At 40.1% G+C, this 26,056-nt stretch overlaps 2 long non-coding RNA genes across 2 annotated transcripts in view; both read left to right on the forward strand.

Annotated features, from left to right (window-relative positions):
- Positions 1 to 22,817, forward strand: part of LOC112131465 (uncharacterized) — a 43,430-nt gene extending 20,613 nt beyond the window's left edge. The window contains exons 2-6 of the long non-coding RNA XR_010138778.1: positions 8,506 to 8,628; positions 9,320 to 9,445; positions 10,044 to 10,196; positions 21,738 to 21,800; positions 22,770 to 22,817. This is a non-coding gene — a long non-coding RNA (uncharacterized LOC112131465). The remainder of the gene's footprint in view (positions 1 to 8,505; positions 8,629 to 9,319; positions 9,446 to 10,043; positions 10,197 to 21,737; positions 21,801 to 22,769) is intronic.
- A 960-nt stretch (positions 22,818 to 23,777) lies between these two features.
- Positions 23,778 to 25,226, forward strand: LOC134760800 (uncharacterized). Its single transcript, XR_010138779.1, has 2 exons — positions 23,778 to 23,991; positions 24,566 to 25,226. It is a non-coding gene; the product is annotated as an uncharacterized LOC134760800 (long non-coding RNA).
- The last annotated feature ends 830 nt before the right edge of the window (positions 25,227 to 26,056 follow it).

Consider the following 26,056-nt stretch of genomic DNA (forward strand, 5'->3'; position numbering starts at 1 on the left):
TTTGTCCTTAGACATTCTCATGTGTGTCCCCTAAGGCCAAGGACATTCTCCAGCACAGCCTCAGTGCAGTGAGAGGAATCACAGCACTAGCATGGGCCAACACTGTCTTCTAATCTGTCGTCCATGCAATTCATCAACCGTGTGTCGTTGTCAGGTTGCCTCAGTCTCCTCTCATCTGAAACCGTTTCCCAGTCTTTCTTATCTTTTGTGATCTTGTCATTTTTGAAGATAACTGGCTAACTATTTCATAGAATGTCCTCAGCTAGTCTTTGTCAATAGATGAGATTCAGGCTATGCAGATTTTCAGAGGAGAACTGTAGATGTGATCTTGTGTCCCTCAGTACCTCGTACCAGGAGGCTATAACAATGCTGTCCCATGGCTGATAGACACTAACTTTGATCTCTAGGTTCAGATGATATGTGAGAGGTCTCTCCACAGTACAGTTTACTTTTCTCTCCTTTATAGTTAGTAAGTGTTTCATGGAGTAATACTTTGAAATATATATTTATGTCTCACTTATCAAGTTTTCACTTTTGCTTTCTAGCTTTAGCATATGATAATAATTCCTGTTTGTATCAATTGTTATTATGATTGCGTTCAAATTGTATTCCTAACTTCATTTTTAAAAAATACTTATAAATGGCATTCATTCTACTGCAAGGAAACACTTTTCTCTTTTACCTACCTAACCAAATATCTGTTAGTCATCTAACCTTTATAGGTCTATCCAACTCATAGTTTCTTATTTTACTCAGTGAGTTAGAATCTATTGCTCTTGTTTATTAGAATGTGAAAATTATCTCAGAGTAGGCTAGTGGGAGCCCCTTTAAGCTGCTTCCTGTGTCCTCTTGACATATTTCCATCATTATTTGAGCCTGTCCTTACTTTCTGATATAACAAGAAGTTCCAGATTTGTGTTTTACTTACTTGATCCAAGCTGAAAATCAGTGGTTGGAATCCGCAGTGAATGTGGAAAGCAATTCCCGCGTGCTGCCTGTACTCACCGCTCCTGGAATGCCGTGAGGCCTCAGTCAGTGGTTCTCAACCTGGGGCAGTTTTGCTTCCCAGGGCACATTTTGTAATGTCTAGGGATGTTTTTGATTCTTCCAATTTGTAAGGCAGGTGCTACTGGCATTTAGGGAGAGAGGGCACGGATGCTGATCAACATTCTGCAATGCACAGGACATTTCCAGAAAAAGAATTCCTAGGTCTCAAATGGCCACAGCGCAGAAGATGAGGAACCTGGTTCTTGGCCTTGCCTGTTAGTCAGTGCTAAGAAAAAACTCACAAAAACATACCCACGTGTAGATAGCTATTGTTCTATTACCTGTTTAGGTATTAAAAACTCTGAGTTATTATTGATACCAAACCGAAAGCAATGAGATTCTTTCCAGTCCCCACCTTTCTATAGTTGTGACTCCTTTCTTGGACAATTATAAACCTTAATTCCATTATCATCAATATATTTACTTGTTTTCTGTGTGTTAGAATTCACAGAAAGTGAAACATACTTCTAGATCAGTGTTTCCCAATTTATCTTCACAGGACACTCTTTCTCATGGTTGCTGATACGTATTAGCCCTTCCCCACAAAATACAAAGGGTATGAGGAACAGAATCGACTAGGAAGTTTGGAAGAGAATTAATCAGATTCTTATTGCAAGTATTTTATGTTTTAGTGAATATTCTAATGTGCATTGGTATCTCTGAATGGAGGCTTTAGTATACAGAATAATTTCAACATATTTTTCAGGGAATCTTTGAAAATGTAATTAGTAGCATGTATTAACTCATAGCCACATTTGTGCTGTGTGCAACACTTTGCAAACACTGTTTTAGATTTTTTGCACCCTGCAAGGAGTTTTTCTAGATTTTTGCATGAACATAAAGAGTTTCGTGTTTGTGAGGAAATTCATTACTGAGAAATATTTATACAGTAGGCTTTCTATATACTAGTACACTCTTGCATGAGACTGTGTATGTGTGTTTGAGACTGTGTGTGTGTGCATGTCCCTGAAAAAGGCACCAATCCCTCAAGAGCCTCAGAGCTGCCCACTATGGGTCCGCTGATGACTCACTCCATTCAGCAGCTCTTGTGTTCCCCCAGAACCCCTCATTGCTGTTTTCTGAGGTCTCTGGGGTCACACTGCACCAATTGTTATGACTGTCAGAGTTCAGCAGAAGCCTGGCATTTTCCTAGGCTAGCATCACATTGGAGATGCACTCACTTTTCCTCCTGTGCTTCCTACCAGTGGGCACACCCTACTCCAAGGCATGCTGTTCTCTTGAGACTCACAAGCCAAGAAGGAAAGAAGGGGGTGTCTATCAGCTGCCATGCCTGTTCCTCTCTGCCTCCTTTGTTCTATGCACATGGCACACTGTCTACTTGCTCAATGCTGTGGTCTCAGCCCTAGCACTGGACTCAGTAAGGAATTAGTTGAGTGAATGAATGCATTCTCCAACAATCTTTATAAAATGTGTTTTCCACATTTTTCAGACCAGGAAACTGCAACAAAAACTGTCAGACCCCACACTGTGATCTCATCACTGCTGAGCTCTGCCTGGAATCTTGGAACTCTCCAGCCATCTCCTCTCCTTAAGAGTGGATGTGGGATGCCTCCATGCATTCCATCAAAATAAGGTTATGGTGTGCCTATTTTATGCTAGGAACTATCTTCTCATCAGAAAAAGAATCTCTCTTTATTTTGGGAATACATGAAGAAAAAATGATGATGTGTAAGAGGTGTTTGACAATCTGCACGGCACAGAGAAGCCCTGGAGAAAGGGTGACAGTGTTGTTGGTGGGGGCTTTTCTTGCTGGGTTCCAGGACTCTTCTTCTGGGACACCCTGTGCTTCCTGCCACCCTCTGCAGATTCATTTCTTATCCTTCCCCAGTTGCATTTTGATATTTCCTTCTTGGATTTCACTATTTTTCAAAAGATCCAAAAGTAATTAAAACACTAGCCATTGAAACAACGTTCTAACAAGTAGTCATCATCACCACATGGGGGATGCCAGCAAGCTATCCACATGGAATCATCTTATCCATACTAGGAAAGTCTCTGACACACACATAAAGGCATGTTCATCCACTATGCACACTGAGTGTCCTCCACATTCCAAGAATTCTGAGAAGTGCAGACACATTACAGAGAATGAGATGGATACAACATTGCCTTAAACGAACTGGTGGCCAAGTCCAATTCTAACTGCAGAGCATGATCAGGAAGAACGGGTTTGAGGAAATAACATGTGAGCCAGACTTTTAAGGAAGAGAAAGAGCCAGCTGCAGAAGGCCAACAAGAGGGGTGTTTAAAGCAAAAAAAAAAAAAAAATCATAAACTGACCCCTAGCTGGAAATGATCCTAACCTGTGGAATCTCCTAAATTGAGTGAGGGACCGTCCGGCAGGAGAGGTGAGAAGACTGGGTTTGGTGGATGAGCGGACATAAATTCTGCCAGACCTTGCACACCCTGCTGAAGAATTTCTATTTTACTCCAAATGAAATGAGAAGTCTTTCAAATGTTAGGACATGACCAGACACCATTTATACCATTAGAAAGCTGGCATAGCCACAGGGAAGAAACAGGCTTCTAGTCAGTGAGAATGGGAGGGCAGAGAACAGTCAGGAGGACATTGCAGTTGCTCAGGAAAGAGAAGTCAGTGACCTGGGCCTGTGCAGTGGTCGGGAGGTGGAGCACAGGAGACTCAGGATGCCTGTGAGAGTTGGCAGTGCAGGACTTGATGAGGGCTGGGTTGAGGGTGCAGTGGGGAGGAAAAAACAGAACTCCAACCCAGGCCTGAGTAAGTCACAGGATGGTTACTGAGTCAAGGCAGAGGTGAGGATGAGCAGATTGTCAGAGCTGGGGCTTTGGGGAGGAATCCAGAGCTGTTTCCACAGAGTGTTGGGACGTCATGCATGTAGGACTGTGGATCTCAAATGCTACTCCTTGGATCCAGCCTAGAGGTTCAGGTTTTATGAGAGTGCAGGGGAGAGCACCTCTCAATTTTGATCATGGCCTTCATTTGGGGCAGTACCACATGGTTTTCCATTGTGAAATAGTGATAGTTTTAATCTTTGCCAACCATATTTGGAAAATCAACATTAGCAATTCTTAATCTAGAAAAACATGGATTACAGGAACCCAGAGTCTTTAACCCACGGCATGGAAGGTGTTTGAGAGGGATCCTGGGCTGTGTCAGTGTTGGCAGGCAGGGTGGCTGGCTGATTTCTGAGAGACAGAGGGCATCTGACAGGAACTAAGGTGGGAAGACGTTCGCAGAGTGACAATCATCCAACCCCACGAAAAAGAAGACAATATATTGAAATGTGACAAGTGAAAATGAAGACATCATGAAGAGACTCCTCCAAGGTGGCAGATAAACCAAAAGCTACAAGGTAATTCCTGTGCCCACAGCCACCTGCCCTGTATATCCTGCTGGGTTCATGAGTTTGCAGAGAACCTCTGTAAGGTGGAGCCTGCATCCTCCACTTCACCACATTGAACACCAGAGGGCAACATTCACCCACGGATGACCAGCCCCTCAGGCGCCTTCTACTCCAGCTTCACCCTGGGGAGCAGGCTCTGAAGGTGGCCCTGAGTCTGACATAGGCCCTGGGTTAGACATAGGGTCTGCCTTGAAGGAAGAAACTCTACAGACTAAATAATCCCTAGCGCTGTACGGGTTCTGCAGAGTCCCCTCTGCTTGGCTCTGTCCTTGCTGCTCTTGGCTACGTGGGTGTGCAGGATTTTATCCATCAGAGCAATGGCCAGTAGATGGCACAGCCTCCTGTTTCTGCAGCTGTCCCCACGGCCCCTGCTGGACAAGCCCAGAATGTACCCTCTCAGAAGACAGAGACTCTCTCAGGGTGGGTGACGGACACGTTGACACCGCTGTGGACAAGTCTGGTTTCTTTCCTCTCTTTGAATCTTCCCCCTTCCGCTGATCTCCCTGTTCACTCTCTTCCTCACCTCCCCCTTTACTATAGCTACCAATCTCCCATCTCCTTCTTGTTCATGGTCCATTCTGGAGGTCAGAGGCATGAATGCCAGGAAAAATCTACTTTTGTTCCTGTGGTTATCAGGAACACATGATCCATTTGTGACAGACAGTTTTCCATCCACGATGAGGAGTCTAAGGAGAAGATTCACCTGAGTCCCGACCTGATAAATCTCTAGAGAGTAGAACTCTCTTACGGGTACCTGCTCAGGCCTGGTGCTTACATTCTGCTCCAAACAGCTTCATCCTCTCCCATAAAACATAATATCACCACCATCTCCATCCAAGACATCACCATTATCATCACCACAATCACCACTGTCCCATTACCATCACCGTTATCACCACTGCTCTAACCATCATCATTAGTATCACCATCACTATCTCCATCAATATCACCAACATCACCATCAGTACCATCAGCACCATTATCCCCATTGTCATCAACACCCCCATCACCACTATTACCATAACTATCAGCCCCTATCACCATTACCACCATCATCATCGTTATCAACACCATTGCCACTGCCATCACTATTACTACTAACATCACCATCACCTCTATCACCACAAACACCACCATTATCATCATCGCTACCATCACCACCACCATTGCCATCACCATCACCACAACAATCACCATGGGAATACTCATCAGTAACACCATCATCATCATGACTACCATTACCAGTAACAACATGACCACCATAAGCACCATCATCACCACATCACTATCTACATTACCATCATCATCACCATAATCCCTGCCAATGTCACCACCATCATCACTACCATCAGCACCACCTTCTCCATTATCATCATCACCATCACCATTACTGCCATCACCGTCACCATTCTCACTTTTGCCACGTCATAACCACTACCACCACCATCACCAACATTATCACCACCATCATCACGACCATCACCACGCTATGACCATTATCACCTACATGACCACTACAATCCCCATCATCACTGTCACTATCACCACCACTACTATCATCATCATCACAATCACCACTGCTGGTATAGCATCATCATTAACATCTTCACCACCATCACCATCTCCATCTCCACAATACTATCATCATCACCATCATCGTTATCACTGTCACTGCCAGGTGTCAGCAGTTACTCTGCATTGGACATTGTGTTCTGCCTTTTATCAACCTCGTGTGATTTTACAGTCACTCTGATTCTATATTTTATACAGCAAAAGAAGGTGGTAATTGGCTTTGTAAAATTATAACTGCCTTCTATTCTTAGAACTGTTTTGAAATCAATAAAAGAGAAGACATTTTATTTCCCATTTCCCACATTGCTGGATCCTGTCTAGATAGGTCTGGTCTGGACGTCCACAGTGAAGCCCTCACTGGTCCACTGGTCTCCACCCTTAGATTCTGTTTCTTTGGTTCTCAAATGTTCTGAAAGCCACATCCCCTGCCCCATGAGGCCTTGGAAACTTGCCCTCTGTGGCTGCTCTCCAACTTTTGCCCATCATGTAGCTTGGCATCTAGAGAAGCTGGACTTCCTTGATGTTCTCAGACACATCCTGTCGAAGCTTACATGAATTTGCCCTTCTGGGAAGTGCACCTGTAGCTCCCCATCCACCCTAGATCTTTGCCTCTTCAAATATAACATGCTTCTCAAGTTCTACACAAACCTTTTCTATAAATCCTTCTCTGATCCATGTAATCAGGTGTGAACCTTTTGATTTTGGTCTCCTACAGCACTTTTATGTTCACTATAGGCATTTATCATCCTCCTTGCATGGTCTTTCTTACTTGTGTGTCTATTTCTGTCCCCCACCAGTCCAAGAAGTCCTGGAGAGCAAGGACTGAGTTTCTTCTCCATGTGGTTTACCTTTCAGGGATCACTGAGATAATCACAAACAAAAACTAGCTAATAATCATAATATCACCTTACAATGAACTTAACATTCAATAATTTATTATAGCATCACATAACTACTTAGTAGTTACTATTACTGTCTCCATTTTACAGATGAAGAAATGGAACCACAGAGAGTTAGGTATTACAAAGCTGCGCAGCTTAGAAATGGAAGAAGCAGGCTTTTTAACCCATGTAGTCTGGTTTCATGCTTTCAGCATGAGGTTAGATGTCCCAGCAATCCTCACTCCTCAATACCTTTGGATACTTGGCAAATTCTATCGTGGGCCCAGTTTGACAGCTTTTGAGCTGGAGCTCAGTGTTTGAAACTCCAGGGTCATCTCTCCTCATATGGTACTTGACATTTATACATACCAATGTGTTTTGGCCCAGACCCTTTGTTTTGGAATTCCCTTCCCCTATGTCACATTATTGATTCCTTTTCAACTTTTGTGATTCCACAGAAATTACATTCTCCATAAAGATGACTGTCTAGATTGAGCTACTGAGAGGGAGACCTTGTAATCGGATTTCAATTGCAAGTGGCTTATTTGGAAGGCAGTCCCAGGGTACACTCCTAGGACAGTGAGGAAATGAAGCAGGGATGAGAAGGTGGTCAATAGTATGAGTGTGAGTTGTCAGGCTACTGCTATGTGGCTCATTTCTGCTGGGAACTTCTGGGAGGTAGTGCTTAACATGTCAGCTGGTGTCAGTCCTTGTTGGAGAATGTGCCAGGGAATTAGTTATCTTGCACTTACTTGGCCTATTTGTACAGGTAAATGGGTACAGATGCTGGCAATTGGCAGGTGGGCTGATAGGTGCTCAAGTAGAGAGGACCCAGGAATGTGGGCAGCTTGTCGTCCTCCCCAGCCGCTCTTTGGGTTTGGTGCCCTTTTCTGTGCTCTCCAGTGCCCTATTCTCTCCTCTGATTTCCACTTCCCTGTCTCACCGACCTGACACCCATTGAGGGTGGAAGAATCAGATCTTCCTCCTTGATTTCTCCAGCACATAATTGAGCATCTACCATACAACACATGCTCAAGAATACAGGAGGAGGGCAAAATTAGGCCCATTTTAGGACAAGCCTGAAAATTTTCCATAAATCATTATTTAACAACTTTAATTTATGGAGTAATTAAGAGAGAAACATTTTATAAAGGTTGCAGGAACAACAAGTAAATAGCTTTATGTCATTTAAAAAAAATCGCACAGAAAAGTTAAAATGTCTATAAAGGAAATGTGAGACAAGGAAAATTGTAATCACTAGCTTGGAGGCCCAAAAGTAAAATAAGGTAAAGGTGAAAATGAATCACAGGTGCTATGAAGCTCATTCCCTTCCATGAAACAAGGAATTGGGTAAGAGAGGCAACCCAAAGCCATGTGCCAGCACCCAGACAATTCCAAGTGGGTTCAGGGCAAAATAATCTTGGCATCTTGGTGAACTTAGTGGGTGGAAAGAACAAATGATCATCAAGGTACTCTGCTTAGGTGATGATATATATATTTTATATATATATAAAATATATATATAAAAGATATATATAATATTTATATATATAAAATATATATATAATATACATATATATATATATTTTTTTTTTTTTGAGATGGAGTCTCAACTCTGTTACCCAGGCTGCAGTACAGTCGTGCGATCTCAGCTAACTACAATCTCCGCCTCCTAGATTCAGGTGATTCTCCTGCCTCTGCCTCCCAAGTAGCTGGGACCGCAGGTATGTGCTACCATGCCGGGCTAATTTTTGTATTTTTGGTAGAGAGAGGGTTTCTCTATGTTGGCCAGGCTGATCTCGAACTCCTGACATCAAGTGATCCCCCTGCCTTGGCCTCCCAAAGTGCTGGGATTGTAGGCGTGAGCCATCCCCCTTGTGAGGTTACTATATTTTATTATACTTCTGTTATTTGGTTTCAGGGTCACTATGTCCAAAATGTCTGGGGAAGCGGAGGTGGTGAGCAGGGACAAAGCGGGATGTGAGCTGTGCTATTGCTTGCCTGGTACCCAGGTGCTGCGGGCAGAAGCACAGACATCTGCCTGGTGTGATTGGGTGGGTATTTGTGGTAGTCATTAGGGCTGTCCCTTGAGTGCTTCTGTTTCTTATAGGTACAAGATGGGATTGTCCTTCCCCTTCCTTTGAGTTTGTTGTAGTCATGACCTGCTTTGGTCAACATAATAGAAGAATAAGTGGCATCTGTTACTTCCAGTTGCAGTTGGGGAAAGCTGGTGCTCATTGCTTGGCCCCTGATACTATTGTGAGGGTGTCTCCTCCATCATCTTGGGGTCCAGAGTGAGTACAACATAGTTCAGCACCCCCAACACACATGCAGTGCATCTATACAAATAACAGTCAAAATAATGGAATGGTATACTGCTTTCTTAAGTCCCTGATACTTTTTTTGTTACCACAGCATAACCCAGCTCATCCTGACTGATGCCACCATTTCAAGATAAAAGAAATGAATGAGACTGAGAAAGATTAAGATATTTTCCCAAGATTGGACATTGTGTTCCTACCCATGGTGCTTGCCTTATAGGTATGTGTTCTAGTTTTGACAATTAAGATACAGACAAAATGAGGGCAGAAACATTTGATTATTTACTAAGAGCAAGAGAAGGAGAAAGAATTGAACAGAGAGGAAGAAGATATGTAAGGAGGAATAGAAATAAACTAGGAACCAAGCACATGTAATCTTTATAATTTCTTGGAATTTTCTTCCCTTTTAAAACTTTGTTTTATTTTAAAAAATGCAGGAGGATCTTCTATTAATTTTGCAGGATATCTCATGCTTTTTGTAAAACAGAGTTTTATTCATTTTCCACTAAATACAAATATATTGCCCATCTACTATAGACTATACATTGACTTTTGTTCTGCATAATTATCCTTATTTAAAAAGGTATAATTTGTCAACATTCATTTTATAGATTTATAGCCAAGTATTGTCTGAATACCTATTGGTTTCAGTTTGATCTCCTATATTCTGAAAAAGAAAACAACCAAGAAGAGACTTTAATAACTAATAATAAGATAAGCATTGAGTCTTGCTTTAGGCTTCTGTGTACACTGTACAGTTTGTTTTGAAATTATTTTTTTATTCATTCATTCATTCATTTCTCTTAATTTTTTTCCAGTTGAACAAGTGTTTATTTAAATGAAGAGATCAAGCAGAGTGGAGTACAGGACACACTTTCAAGTTGCCTTGGAGACTGCTCTGTAGAAAAAAAAGAAACTCAAGTTTTTAAGGAAAAACTGTAGAAATGAAGAGAAGGCATGATTACAAAATTGTTAGTCAGTAATTCTCATTGGTTTGCAGAAATAACAGTGGCTAATGATCGGCTATACATTGTTGAATTATAGGATGCATAGCATTTAAAAATATATTTATTTAAAACTAATTTTTTTTTTAGATTTTTGATGGATTTAGGGGTACAGGTGCAGTTGTGTTACATGGATATATTGTGTAGAGTGATATCTGGGCTTTTAGCATAACATTACCCCAATAATATACATTGTACACAACAGGTGGCATTTCACTTTCACACTCATTCTATCCTCCCACTGTTTGGAGCCTCCAATGTCTATCATTCCACTCAGTAAGTCCATGTCCATGGTTTAGCGCCCATGTATAAATGGGAACCTGCAGTTCTTGATTTTCTGTTTCTGAGTCATTTCACTAAGGGTAATGGCCTCCAGTTCCATACACATTACTGCAAAAGTCATAATTTCATTCACTTTTATGGCTGAATAGTATTCCGTGGTATATATCTACCAGATTGTTTTATTCGATGATGCGTTGATGGACACTTAAGTCGATTTCACATCTTTGCTATTCTGAATTGTGCTACAAAACATACAAATGCAGAAGGCTTTTTAAGATAATGATTTCTTTCTTTTTGGGGCATTCATATGCATTAATGGAATTGCTGGATTGAAGGGTAGTTTTATTTTTAGTTTTCTAGAAATTATGATACTGTTTTCCATAGAGGTCATACTAATTACACACCAACCAATACATCTTTTCCAACATCTTGCTTTTTGACCTTTATTGAGACAGGGTCTTCCTCTGTTGCCCAGGCTGAAGTGCAGTGGCATGATCATAGATCACTGCAGCCCCAACCTCTTGGGCTCAAGGCATCCTCCCGGCTCTGCCTCCTGAGTAGCAAGGACTACAGGCCCACACCACCACACCTGGATTTTTTTTTCTTGTTTGTTGACACGAGGTCTCACTATGTTGCCCAGGCTTATCTTGAATGCCTGGGCTCAAGTGATCCACCCACCTCAGCCTCTCAAAATACTGTGATGACAAGCATGAACCTGCACTTGGCCATTTTTTGACTCTTTAATAATAGCCATTCTGACTAGTATAAGATGGTATGGCATTGCGGCTTTAATTTTCATTTCTCTGATATTTAATTATGTTGAGCATTTTCATATGTTTGCCATTTGTATGTCTTTTATTTAAAAATGTCTGTTCATACCCTATGCCCACTTTTTAATGGGTTCATTCTTGTTTTACTTGTTGAGTTGTTTGAGTTCCTTGTAGAGTCTGGATATTAGCTCTTTGTCAGATACACTGTTGGCAAAACTTTTCTCCCATTCTGTAGATTGTTTGTTTACTGAGAATTATTTCTTTTGCTATGCAGTAGCTTTTCAGTTTTATTAAGTCCCATTTCTCTGTTTTGGTTTTTGTTGTATTTTATTTTGAGGACTTCATCATAAATTCTTTGCTTAGACAAATATTTAGAAGAGTTTTTCCTATGTTGTCTTCTAAGATTTTTAAGTTTCAGTTCTTACAATTCAGTCTTTAATCCACCTCGAGTTCATTTTTGTATGTGATGGAAGGTAAGAGGCTAGTTTCATGAATCTACATATGGCTCAGCAATTATCCCAGCACCATTTGTCGAGTAGAATGTGATTTCCCTTTATATAATTTTGTCAGCTTTGTCAAGATCAGTTGATTGTAGCTTTGTGGCTTTATTTTTCTGTGTGTGTCTATTTCTATAACATGACCATGCTGTTTTGGTTACTACAGCCTTGCAATATAATGTGATCTCTCCAATTTTATTCTCTGTGCTTAGCCTTACTTTGTGTATTCAGGATCTTTTTTTGGTTCCATGTAAATTTTAGGATTTTTTTTCTAATTCTATGAAGAATGACATTGGTAGTTTGATAGTAATTCAATTGAATCTGTAGATAGCTTGGGTGGTATGGTTATTTTAATGATATTGATTCTCCCAATCTATAAGCATGGGATTTTAAAAATTTCTTTTTGCCATCTATTACTTCTTCAGTGTTTTGTAGTTCTCTTTGTGGAGATCTTTCACCACCTTGGTTAAATGTATTTCAGGTATTTTATTACTTTTTGTAGCTATTATGAATTGGATTGAGTTCCTGATTTGGTTCTCAGCTTACTCCTTATTGTTATGTAGAAGTGCTACTGATTTGTACATAATTTTGTATCCTGAAACTTTCATGAAGAAATTTATCAAATCGAAGAGTCTTTTGGGCAAATCTGTTGGATTTTCTAGGTATAAGATCGTATCATAAATAAACCAGAAAATTTGACTTCCTCTTTTACAATTTGGATGTAATTTATTCCTTTCTTCTGCCTCATTGCTTTAGCTAGAACTTCCAGTAGTATGTTGAATAGGAGCAGTCATAGTGGCTATCCTTGCTTTGTTCCTATTCATAGGGAAAATGTTTCAACTTTTCTTCATTCAGAATGATGTTGGCTTTGGGTTTGTCATATAAGGCATTTATTGTTTTGAGGTATGTTCCTTCTATGCCATAGTTTGGTAAGGGTCTTTACTATGAAGAGATGCTCGATTTTGTTGAATGCCTTTTTCTGAATCTTTTGATATGATCACATGATTTTTGTTTTTAATTCTGTTTATTTGGGAATCCTATTTTTTGTTTTTTATGTGATGAATCAATCTTGCATCTCTGGAATAAAACCCATTCAATCTTGGTGTATTATGTCTTTTCTACGCTGTTGGATTTTGAGTGGCAGTATTTTCTTTAGGCTTTTCGCTTCTATGTTTATTAGTGATATTGGTTTGTAGTTTTTTGTTGCTGTTGTTTTTGGTTGTGTCTTTCTATATCTTTGGTATCATTGCAATGCTGGCTGCATAGAATAAATTAGAGAAGATTCCCTTTTTGGAATAATTCCAGTAAGACTGGCATCAGTTCTGTCTTGTACGTCTGATAGAATTTGGCTATGAACTCATCTGGTCCTAGGCTTTTATGTTGTTTTTGGGAGGTTTTATTATCTTATTAATTCAATTTTATTACTCATTATTATTCAAAATTTCTATTTCTTCCGGGTTCAACCTTAGGGGGTTGTATATTTCCAAAAATCCATCTATTTCTTCTAGATTTTCTCATTTAATCACATAGAGATGCTCAGAGTAATCTTTGATAATCTTCTGTATTCCTGTTGTATCAGTTGTAATGACACCTTTATCTGTTCTGCTTACACTTGTTTGAATCTTCTTTTTTTGTTGGTTAATCTAGCTAGTGGTTTATTGATTTTGTTGATCTTTTCAAACAACCAACTTCATTTCATTGATTCTTTTTTTTAATCTCAATTTCTTTTTTTAAATTTATTATTATTATACTTTAGGGATATCTCCCAATGCTATCGCTCCCCTCCCCCCACCCCACAACAGTCCCCAGAGTGTGATGTTCCCCTTCCTGTGTCCATGTGTTCTCATTGTTCACTTCCCACCTATGAGTGAGAATATGTGGTGTTTGGTTTTTTGTTCTTGCGATAGTTTACTGAGAATGATGATTTCCAATTTCATCCATATCCCTACAAAGGACATGAACTCATCATTTTTGATGAATACTATGGCTGCATAATATTCCATGGTGTATATGTGCCATATTTTCTTAATCCAGTCTATCATTGTTGGACATTTGGGTTGGTTCCAAGTCTTTGCTATTGTGAATAATGCCTCAATAAACATATGTGTGCATGTGTCTTTATAGCAGCATGATTTATTGTCCTTTGGGTATATACTCAGTAATGGCATGGATGGGACAAATGGTATTTCTAGTTCTAGATCCCTGAGGAATTGCCACATTGACTTCCACAATGGTTGAACTAGTTTAGAGTCCCACCAACAGTGTAAAAGTGTTCCTAGTTCCCCACATCCTCTCCAGCACCTGTTGTTTCCTGATTTTTTAATGATTGCCATTCTAACTGTTGTGAGATGGTATCTCATTGTGGTTTTGATTTGCATTTCTCTGATGGCCAGTGACGGTGAGCATTGTTTCATGAGTTTTTTGGCTGCATAAATGTCTTCTTTTGAGAAGTGTCTGTTCATGTCCTTCGCCCACTTTTTGATGGGGTTGTTTGTTTTTTTCTTGTAAATTTGTTTGAGGTCATTGTAGATTCTGAATAGTAGCCCTTTGTCAGATGAGTAGGTTGTGAAAATTTTCTCCCATTTTGTAGGTTGCCTGTTCACTCTGATGGTAGCTTCTTTTGCTGTGCAGAAGCTCTTTAGTTTAATTAGATCCCATTTGTCAATTTTGGCTTTTGTTGCCATTGCTTTTGGTGTTTTAGACATGAAGTACTTGCCCATGCCTATGTCCTGAATGGTAATGCCTAGGTTTTCTTCTAGGGTTTTTATGGTTTTAAGTCTAACGTTTAAGTCTTTAATCCATCTTGAATTGATTTTTGTATAAGGTGTAAGGAAGGCATCCAGTTTCAGCTTTCTACATATGGCTAGCCAGTTTTCCCAACACCATTTAATAAATAGGGGGTCCTTTCCCCATTGCTTGTTTTTCTCAGGTTTGTCAAAGATCAGATAGTTGTAGATATGCAGAGTTATTTCTGAGGGCTCTGTTCTGTTCCATTGATCTATATCTCTGTTTCGGTACCAGTACCATGCTGTTTTGGTTACTGTAGCCTTTTAGTATAGTTTGAAGTCAGGTAGTGTGATGCCTCCAGCTTTGTTCTTTTGGCTTAGGATTGACTTGGCGATGCGGGCTGTTTTTTGGTTCCATATGAACTTTGAAGTAGTTTTTTCCAATTCTGTGAAGAAAGTCATTGGTAACTTGATGGGGATGGCATTGAATCTATAAATTACCTTGAGCAGTATGGCCATTTCACGATATTGATTCTTCCTACCCATGAGCATGGAATGTTCTCCCATTTGTTTGTATCCTCTTTTATTTCCTTGAGCAGTGGTTTGTAGTTCTCCTTGAAGAGGTCCTTCACATCCCTTGTAAGTTGGATTCCTAGGTATTTTATTCTCTTTGAAGCAATTGTGAATGGGAGTTGACTCATGATTTGGCTCTCTGTTTGTCTGTTTTTGGTGTATAAGAATGCTTGTGATTTTTCTACATTGATTTTGTATCCTGAGACTTTGCTGAAGTTGCTTATCAGCTAAGGAGATTTTGGGCTGAGACAATGGGGTTTTCTAGATATACTATCATGTCATCTGCAAACAGGGACAATTTGACTTCCTCTTTTCCTAATTGAATACCCTTTATTTCCTTCTCCTGCCTAATTGCCCTGGCCAGATCTTCCAACACTATGTTGAGTAGGAGTGGTGAGAGAGGGCATCCCTGTCTTGTGCCAATTTTCAAAGGGAATGCTTCTAGTTTTTGTCCATTTGGTATGATATTGGCTGTGGGTTTGTCATAGATAGCTCTTATTATTTTGAGATACGTCCCATCAATACCTAATTTATTGAGAGTTTTTAGCATGAAGCATTGTTGAATTTTGTCAAAGGCCTTTTCTGCATCTATTGACATAATCATGGGGTTTTCGTCTTTGGTTCTATTTCTATGCTGGATTACATTTATTGATTTGCGTATATTGAACCAGCCTTGCATCCCAGGGATGAAGCCCACTTGATCATGGTGGATAAGCTTTTTGATGTGCTGCTGGATTCTGTTTGCCAGTATTTTATTGAGGATTTTTGCATCAATGTTCATCAAGGATATTGGTCTAAAATTCTCTTTTTTTGTTGTGTCTCTGCCAGACTTTGGTATCAGGATGATGCTGGCCTCATAAAATGAGTTAGGGAGGATTCCCTCTTTTCCTATTGATTGGAATAGTTTCAGAAGGAATGGTACTAGTTCCTCCTTGTACCTCTGGTAGAATTCGGCTGTGAATCCATCTGGTCCTGGACTCTTTTTGGTTGGTAAGCTATTGATTATTGCCACAATTTCAGCTCCTGTTATTGGTCTATTCAGAGATTCAACTTCTTCCTGATTTAGTCTTGGGAGAGTGTATGTGTCAAGGAATTTATCCTTTTCTTCTAGATTTTCTAATTTATTTGCATAGAGGTGTTTGTAATATTCTCTGATGGTAGTTTGTATTTCTGTGGGATCGGTGGTGATATCCCCTTTATCATTTTTTATTGCATCTATTTGATTCTTCTCTCTTTTTTTGTTTATTAATCTTGCTAGCGGTCTATCAATTTTGTTGATCCTTCCAAAAAACCAGCCCCTGGATTCATTAATTTTTTGAAGGGTTTTTTGTGTCTCTATTTCCTTCAGTTCTGCTCTGATTTTAGTTATTTCTTGCCTTCTGCTAGCTTTTGAATGTGTTTGCTCTTGCTTTTCTAGTTCTTTTAATTGTGATGTTAGGGTGTCAATTTTGGATCTTTCCTGCTTTCTCTTGTGGGTATTTAGTGCTATAAATTTCCCTCTACACACTGCTTTGAATGCATCCCAGAGATTCTGGTATGTCATGTCTTGGTTCTCATTGGTTTCAAAGAACATCTTTATTTCTGCCTTCATTTCTTTTTGTACCCAGTAGTTCACTCAGGAGCAGGTTGTTCAGTTTCCAGGTAGTTGAGTGGTTTTGAGTGAGATTCTTAATCCTGAGTTCTAGCTTGATTGCACTGTGGCCTGAGACAGTTTGTTATAATTTCTGTTCTTTTACATTTGCTGAGGAATGCTTTACTTCCAACTATATGGTCAATTTTGGAGTAAGTTCAGTGTGATGCTGAGAAGAATGTATATTCTGTTGATTTGGGGTGGAGAGTTCTGTAGATGTCTATTAGGTCCGCTTGGTGCAGAGCTGCGTTCCATTCCTGGGTATCCTTGTTGACGTTCTGTCTCATTGATCTGTCTAATGTTGACCGTGGGGTGTTAAAATCTCCCATTATTAATGTGTGGGACTCTAAGTCTCTTTGTAGGTCACTCAGGACTTGCTTTATGAATCTGGGTGCTCCTGTATTGGGTGCATATATATTTAGGATAGTTAGCTCTTCTTGTTGAATTGATCCCTTTACCATTATGTAATGGCCTTCTTTGTCTCTTTTGATCTTTGTTGGTTTAAATTCTATTTTATCAGAGACTAGGATTGCAACCCCTGCCTTTTTTTGCTTTCCATTTTCTTGGAGATCTTCCTCCATCCTTTTATTTTGAGCCTATGTGTGTCTCTGCACATGAGATGGGTTTCCTGAATACAGCACATTGATGGGTCTTGAGTCTTTATCCAATTTGCCAGTCTGTGTCTTTTAATTGGAGCATTTAGTCCATTTACATTTAAAGATAATATTGTTATGTGTGAATTTGATCCTGTCATTATGATGTTAGCTGGTTATCTTGCTCGTTAGTTGATGCAGTCTCTTCCTAGTCTCGATGGTCTTTATATTTTGGCATGATTTTGCAGTGGCTGGTACGGGTTGTGCCTTTCCATGTTTAGTGCTTCCTTCAGGAGCTCTTTTAGGGCAGGCCTGCTGGTGACAAAATCTCTCAGCATTTGCTTGTCTGTAAAGGATTTTATTTCTCCTTCACTTATGAAGTTTAGTTTGGCTGGATATGAAATTTTGGGTTGAAAATTCTTTTCTTTAAGAATGTTGAATATTGGCCCCCACTCTCTTCTGGCTTCTAGAGTTTCTGCCAAGAGATCCACTGTCATTCTGATGGGCTTCCCTTTGAGGGTAACCCGATCTTCCTCTCTGGCTGCCCTTAACATTTTTTCCTTCATTTCAACTTTGGTGAATCTGACAATTATGTGTCTTGGAGTTGCTCTTCTCGAGGAGTATCTTTGTGGCGTTCTCTGTATTTCCTGAATCTGAATGTTGGCCTGCCTTGCTAGATTGGGGAAGTTCTCCTGGATAATATCCTGCAGAGTGTTTTCCAACTTGGTTCCATTCTCCCCGTTACTTTCAGGTACACCAATCAGACGTAGATTTGGTCTTTTCACATAGTCCCATATTTCTTGGAGGCTTTGCTCATTTCTTTTCATTCTTTTTTCTCTAAACTTCCCTTCTTGATTCATTTCATTCAATTCATCTTTCATCATTGATACCCTTTCTTCCATTTGATCGCATCAGCTCCTGAGGCTTCTGCATTCTTCACATAGTTCTCGAGCCTTGGTTTTCAGCTCCATCAGCTCTTTTAAGCACTTTTTTCTCAAGTTTCTTCACCTATAACCTTAAGTTGGTTATTTGAGATCTTTCTATCTTTTTCATATAGGCAGTTAATGTTATAAACTTCCCACTTAGCACTGATCTGGTTGTTTTTCAGATATTTTTGAAAGCCATATCTTTGCTTTTATTCATTTACAATTTTTTTGATGTGGGTCTTAATTTCATCATTGACCGAACAGTCATTCAGAAGCAGATCATTTACTTTTCATGTATTTGTATAGTTTTGAGTATTCTGTTTAGTGTTGATCTGTATTTTTATCTCACTGTGGTTCAAGAAGGTACTTGATGTTATTTCAATTTTTTATATATATTGAGATTTTACTTGTGGCCTAGCATATGGTATACTTTTGAGAATGTTTTATGTATATGTGATAAGACTGTTTATTCTGAGTTTGTAGGGTAGAATATTCTGTAAACATCTGTTAGGTCCATTTGCTTTAGAGTTCAACTTAATTCCACAATTTTTTTTGTGGATTTTCTGCCTCAATGAACTGTCTAGTTCTGTCAGTGGGATATTGAAGTCCCCTACTAATACTGTATTGGTATCTATCTCTTTTTTAGGTGAAGTAGTATCTGTTTTATGAATCTAGGTGTTCCAATGTTTGGTGCAAATGTATTTGGAATTGTTAGATCTTCTCAAATAAATTTCTTTATCATTATATAATTACCTTCTTTGTCTCATTTATAGATTTTTCTATATTTTTTACCTTTCCTTCTGTCTCTGGAATACCTATGTCTCCTAGTTTTACATGCTTTTTATGTGGTTCCATATTTCTTGAAAGCTTTAATCATTAAAATTTGTTTTCCTTTATTTTTTTCTGACTGGGTTAATTTGAAAGACCTACTTTCCATCTCTGAAATAATTTCTTCTGCTTTGATTAAGCCTGCTACTGATGCTTTTAACTGAATTTTTTTAATTTTACCAATACATTTTTTATTTCTAGTAGTTGTATGGGTTTTAAAAAATCTGTCTCCTCTTTCATATCTTGAATTGTATTTCTGATTTATGTTGGTTTTCAACTTTCTCTTGGATTATTTTGTGCTTTTTAAAAATCAGTATTTTAAATTCTTTATCAGGCATTTCAAAAAAATTATTTTCATGAAGAACAATTGCTGGAGAGTTAGTGTGGTCCTTTTGAGGTATTGCTACACTCTGCTTTTCCATACTTTTGGAATTTTTTCACTGGTTCCTTCTCATCTGCAAAGGCTATCTCTGTTTCTAATTTTTAAATTTACTTTCATTTGGAAGGGATGTTTTGGTTTTTTCCTTTTCTCCCTTGAGGATGTGTATAATGTGTGCTGTGTAGGGTTCAACTTTGGTTCTGGGTGCTTTCATTGTCAAAGATTCTGTGTATGTTCCTTGATTATAGATAGTCTTTGTATGCTGGCTTTCTTAGGTGTTGGTTGTAGTAGTGGTGTAGGGATGAATGAGTGGGTTCACTGCCTCCTACAAGTCCAGTATGGCCGAGGTCTCAGGATGCTTATCTCATTCTCCAGTGCAATGCATTTCTGTCTGTAGATTTTCTATTAGATTGTGCCATTTATTTTGCAAGCCAGTGGGTGGTGCTTATGGATAAGAACCAGCTAAGGTTGATTCAGATGGGGCATAATATTTTATCTTTGTTTATGGTAAGATGCTTTCTGTTGACTCAGGCAATGGGCTATGTTGTGGAATGCACAGTGGTGTGAGCTCCCTGTACACTCCTGGACTGAGGGACCAAGCTGGCTTGGGCCAGAGAATGCAGACTTGTCTACATGTACACCAGTGGTAGGTGAAAGCACTAGCTCTGAGGGCAGATAAAAAGACAGCTGCAAAACGTCCAGAGATGTGCCTGGTTATGGGGGGGATAATCCTCTGCTGCCCAGTGTTCTTTATCTGGAAAGGAAGTGGTAACCTACCCTCATAATCTAGAAAAGCCAATACTCCACATGCCTGAAGATATGTCCAGGCATGGGGCACAGTGGGTGCTGCTGATTCAAGACCTATGCACCTGAAGGGAGGGGTGGCTGAGGCTCCTTATCCAGGTGAGAAGGTTCTCCAAATGCCTGGGAATGTGTACAGCATGGAATGGAGAGGCTGCTGCTGCACCAAGATCTCTTCATATAAAGGGAGGGGCAGCTCAGGTTCCTTTTCCAGCTAAGTGGGTAGTCAGCATGCCTGGAAATATCCCTGATCATGACAGAGAGGGCACTGCTGTTCCAAGATTTCTGCACAGGACAAGAGAAGTGACTCAGGGTTCCAGTTCAGTAGAGCAGGTGTGCTGAATGCTTGAAACTCTGTCCTGGAGAGGAGTAGAAAAGTACAGATGCACCAAGATCTCTGCATTAGAAGCAAAAGGCAATTTATGCTCCTAATCCATGTGAGGGTGTGCACTGAATTCTGAAGGGGGCCTGCCCCTCCACACCTGTGGTTATTTCTTGTCAGGTGGGATGAGAGACTGAGAAAAGAAATAAGACACAGAGACAAAGTATAGAGAAACAAAAGTGGGCCCAGGAGACCAGCGCTCAGCATACAGAGGACCTGCACCAGCACCGGTCTCTTGAGTTCCCTCAGGTTTTAATGATCACTGTTTTCACTCTGTCAGCAAGAGGAATGCAGTAGGAGAGCAGGGTGATATTAGGGAGAAGGTCAGCAAGAAAATATGTAAGCAAAGAAATCTGTGTCACAAATAAGTTCAAGTGGAGGTACTATGCCTGGATGTGCACATAGACCAGATTAATGTTTCTCTCCACCTAAACATCTCAGTGGAGTAAAGAGTAACAGAGCAGCATTTCTGCCAACATGTCTCACCTCCCGCCATAGGGCGGTTTTTCTCCTATCTCAGAATTCAACAAATGTACAACTGGGTTTTATACCAAGACATTCAGTTCCCAGGGGCAGGCAGGAGACAGTGGCCCTCCTCTATCTCAACTGCAAGAGGCATTCCTCTTTTACTAATCCTCCTCAGCACAGACCCTTCACAGGTGTCAGGCTGGGGCACTGTCAGGTCTTTCCCATTCCACGAGGCCATATTTCAGACTATCACATGGGGAGAAACCTTGGACAATACCCAGCTTTCCAGGGCAGAGGTCCTTGTGGCTTTCTGCAGTGCATTGTGCCCCTGGTATATTGAGACTGCAGAATGGCGATGACTTTTACCAAGCATACTTCTTGTGAATACTTTGTTAACAAGGCACATACTGCACAGCCCTAGATCCCTTAAATCTTGATTCCATACAACACTTGCTTTTGTGAGCTCAAGGTTGGGGCAAAGAGGTTGGGGCAAAGTTACAGATTAACAGCATCTGAGGGCAAAGCAATTGTTCACAGTAGAGGTCAACATGGAGTTTCTTATGTCTTCCCTTTCCACATAGACACAGTAACAGTCTGATCGCTCTTTCTTTTCCCTACAAATTCTTGAAATTATGCCTGGTTGTGGAGTGAAGAGGGTGCTTCTGCAGCAAGATGTCTTCACAGCAATGGAGGTGTGACCCAGGATCTTAATCTAGGTGAGCAGATAGGCCAAATGCCTGGAAATATGTCCCTCAGTGAGGAACAAAAAAATTTGCTGCAGAGTGGAGAAATGGCTGTTGCAACAAGGTCTTTGCATGGGAGGGGTGCCAGGCCCTTATTTCAGGCAAGTGGAAGTGTTGAATGCTGGGAAATATGCCGAGGCTTGGACTTGAGGGGGGTTGTTGCTTTGCCAATTATTTGCAAGATAAGGGAGCTATGGCCCACACTCCCCATTCAGACCAGCAGCTCAAAACTGCTGGGACACACCTCCCAACTGACAAAGGGGGTAGGCTGGGGCACCCAGAAATGACACCCACACAGAAGTCCAAGTCTGCAAAGCAGTTCCTGGCCATAGTTCCTATCACTCAGGAAATATTGTGGCTTCAGCAACTCTCTTCGATATGGATTTCTATTTTTATTTCATTTTGTCTTATTGGTATTGATTTCTATTTTTATTCCACTGTGGTCTGAGAGTGCAGTTAGTATGATTTTCTTATTTTAGTTTATTGAGACTTGTTTTATGGCTGAGCATGTGGTCTGTCTTAGAGTATGCTCTGTGGTCCCATGAGGAGAATGTATGTTCTGTGTTTGATGGGTGGAGTATTCTGTACATGTCTATTAGGTCTAATTGATCAAGTATCAAATTTAAATCCAGAATTTCTTTGTTAGTTTTCTACATCGATGATCTATCTAACACTGCCAGTGGGATGTTGAAGTATCCCATTATTATTCTGTGGCTAATTATCTTTGTAGGCCTGGGCATACTTGCTTATGAATCTGGGGGCTGCAATGTTGGGTGCATGTATGTTTAAGAATAATTAAGTCTTCTCAATTAATTGAACCCTTTCTCATCATGTAATGCCCTCCTTTGTACTGTTTAAATTGCTGTTTTGGGTTTAAAGTCTGTTTCATCTGATGTAAAAATAACAAACCTCTCCCTTTTTTGTTTTCCATTTGTGTGATAGATCTACCTCCAACCCTTTATATTGAGACTATGGGTGTCATTATGAGTGAGATGGATGTTTTTGAAGACAGCAGATGGATGGGTCAGGATTTTTAAATACAACTTGTAATCTGTGCCTTTTAAGTGGGGCATTTAGGCTGTTTATAGTCAAAGTTAATATATTTCTTTGTTTGTTTGTTTGTTTGAGACAGAGTCTTGCTCTATCATCTAGGCTGGAGTACAATGGCACGATCTCGGCTTACTGCAACCTCTGCCTCCTGGGTTCAAGTGATTCTCCTGCCTCAGCCTCCCAAGTAGCTGGTATTACAGGCGTGCACCACCATGCCCAGCCATTTTTTTTTTGTATTTTTAGTAGGGACTGGGTTTCAACATGCTGGCCAGGCTGGTCTCAAACACTTGACCTTGTGATCTGCCTGCCTCGGCCACTCAAAGTGCTGAGATTACAGGTGCGAGCCACTGTGCCCAGCCAAGGTTAATATTTATATGTGAGTTTTTGATCCTACCATGAAGGTGACAGCTGGTTTCCTTGTAGTATCTATTGTGTTGTTGCTATATACTGTCTCTGAGCTATGTATTTAACTGTATTTTTGCAACAGTAGGTATTATTCTCTTATTTTCATGTTTAGAAATTCCTTAAGCATCTCTTGTAAAGCTAGTCTAGTGGTAACATATTTTCTCATTACTGCTTGTCTGGAAAAGATTTTTTTTTCTACTTTCTTATGAAGCTCAGTTTGATGGGATAGTAAATTTGGTTTGGAATGTATTGTCTTTAAGAAGGCTGAAAATCGGCCGCAAAAGATTGGGTTCTTTTTGACACCTAGTCAAAAATGAAAGTGTCATCCTCCTGAAAATGTACTCACTAAAATGGTAGGTACAATAGTTAGTGTACCATGCAATTTGTTTTTATTTTATGTTATTTTGTTTTTCATTTTACCCAAGTGAGACCCAAATTGTTTTATTTTTTATGGGAATTTAATGAGATAGAATTTCTTGATTTTCACATTTGTAGGGTACAGACCTGTGTAGTGAACTACTCACAGCAAGGATGTATGCCTGTGAGGTGGCACAAACCCAGTGGATCAGACTTGGCCTCCATCCTCCTCTTATCCTGATGAAATCTCACATCTCCAGACAACGACAACACAGGTGTAAAACCTTGACCAACACTAAATGGATTGAAGAAATAATTCTTTCAGGACAAACTCTTTCTGCACATTCATAAGGTAATTGATATAGTATATAATTATACATTTGCCCAATTTTGAAGCCCCCTGCAAAAGTGAGAGTTTTAAAATTGCTGTGTTTAGTGAGCACTGTCAATAGAGTCTTTAAGATCATCAATCTTAAGTCAAGAAAATTTAGAAAATACTAAAATCTTAGTGCTCACATAAAATAAAACTGGAAGCTTTTCCAAATTAGACAAGAATCACACAAATTTGCATAATATTACCAATGTGAGTTTTGAAGCAGAAAGACAATGTTATAAACCATGATTTCCACAAGTAGGATTAACTGTAGTATTTCATAATTTTGGATGATTGTAGTGTTTATCAGAACTTTAAAGTGATTAAACTTAGTGGAATGTGATTAGTGGTTTATCTTTCTGCTATATTTAAATTAAATTCTATTATAAAATCAATGTCGTGATGAAGCAAATAGTGACTCAATAGTTGAGTATGAAGACATAGAAATAACTTGTTACACTGTTGTGTCAAGTAGTTAATTAATACAAATGTTATGTTAGCAAGTAAAAAGAACACAAATTTAGGAAGAGCAAATCTGCCCTTTCATCTGCAGTATGAATGGATTGACTGATGGGGTCAAAGTCGATGGCATCATGAACTGGAAACAAAGATTTTCTCAAGCTGCAGGTTTGAAATGTCAAGCAGCCTCTTCCTTGGCTGATGACTGCTTTCTGACTCAATGGAAGACCTTGTTCTCTAGTATCATGGGCTGTCAGGAACTTTGCTTATCAGTAAGAAGAATATCCCACTGCCTGGAGGATCTCTATCCAGCTTTACACAGAAGCACAGAGCTACAGAGAAGGGGTTTCTGGATGGAATATTCCACATCTGGCTGGACTTTATAGGTTCTAGAGACACAGGACCTAGGTCCACTTTGCAGACCAGATTTGACACTGGCTGCTTTACACTAACGACTGCTATGCTGTGAGTCCATCACTACAGCCTTAAAAATCCCTCCCTATAGTCTTATAATAACCTCTTTGCTTTGTTTTTTGAGTCATCCCAGGTTTCTTGATGTGAATTTATTCCCTTTTTGCTACAAGCCCATAATCCTGAGTCTGTTGACTGCAAAATCTGTTTTAGTGACTGAACGCACTAAGATGTATATTATTTTCCAGAATTTGGGATGATTGTAGTATTTTTCAGGATTTTAAAGTGACTAATTTGTTGTGACTTATTTCCTCTTCCTAAATAAACACTAACTTTTGTGCTTAGTTTCTGTTTGGTTATATTGTGCTATTTTTCATGCAGATAACCGTCTGTATTATGTAAGCCTTAGACCTCTTGGAACCTGGGTTGCTTGTGGTCATAGTGTTGAGAATCCACCTGCCCAAGGAATGACCGCACTGATTCCTACTTCCCAGGCCTCCAATGGACTTATCTCTCCTTCCAGAGTGATTTGTCTAGGCTGAAGGTGGAGTTTCTAACCTCTGTGGTTTTTACTCTTTTAGCAAGAATGTGTGACATTATTTTTGCTAAAGAAACTCTTAGAAGGGGTGCAATATTTCCAAAACATGACCCCTAGGAGGCTTTTTTACTCCCAAAACCTGGTAGCTTCCAGAGAGAGCCCAGACTCTCAGCTTGGTCCAGAAGACGAAGACCCATATGCTCACCTTTAAGCTTCCCTGTCCCCTGCTCCCCTCCTAGGGTACAGACACACAGGGAGATGGTGGAAGGAGCCCTCTACAGGGCCAGACTTCCCCCTCCACTTCCCCGGGAAGAGAGTTGTCAGAAAAGTTACTGGTTTACACAAAATCACCTGTTCCTTCTGTCCTTGGATGGTGGTTGCTTATGTGAAGACAGACCCTACACCAGGTAGAGAACCATGAGGATCTCCATGCAGGGAAGACTGCGCTCCTGACCACGATTCCTGGGCACATGCTGCTCTGCTCTCAGCCCCTCTCTTCCAACAGAAGCCTAAATCAGTGTGTGCACCCCCCGAACCCCCGACACCGGGTAAGGCCCAAACTCAAATCTCCTCAGGTGATGGCCTCCTGGGCGCTGCTTCACTTTTTTCAACCCAAAACCTTGGTTAAATCCCGTG

Source organism: Pongo abelii, chromosome 21, assembly GCF_028885655.2.
Source record: "Pongo abelii isolate AG06213 chromosome 21, NHGRI_mPonAbe1-v2.0_pri, whole genome shotgun sequence".
NCBI lineage: Eukaryota > Metazoa > Chordata > Mammalia > Primates > Hominidae > Pongo > Pongo abelii.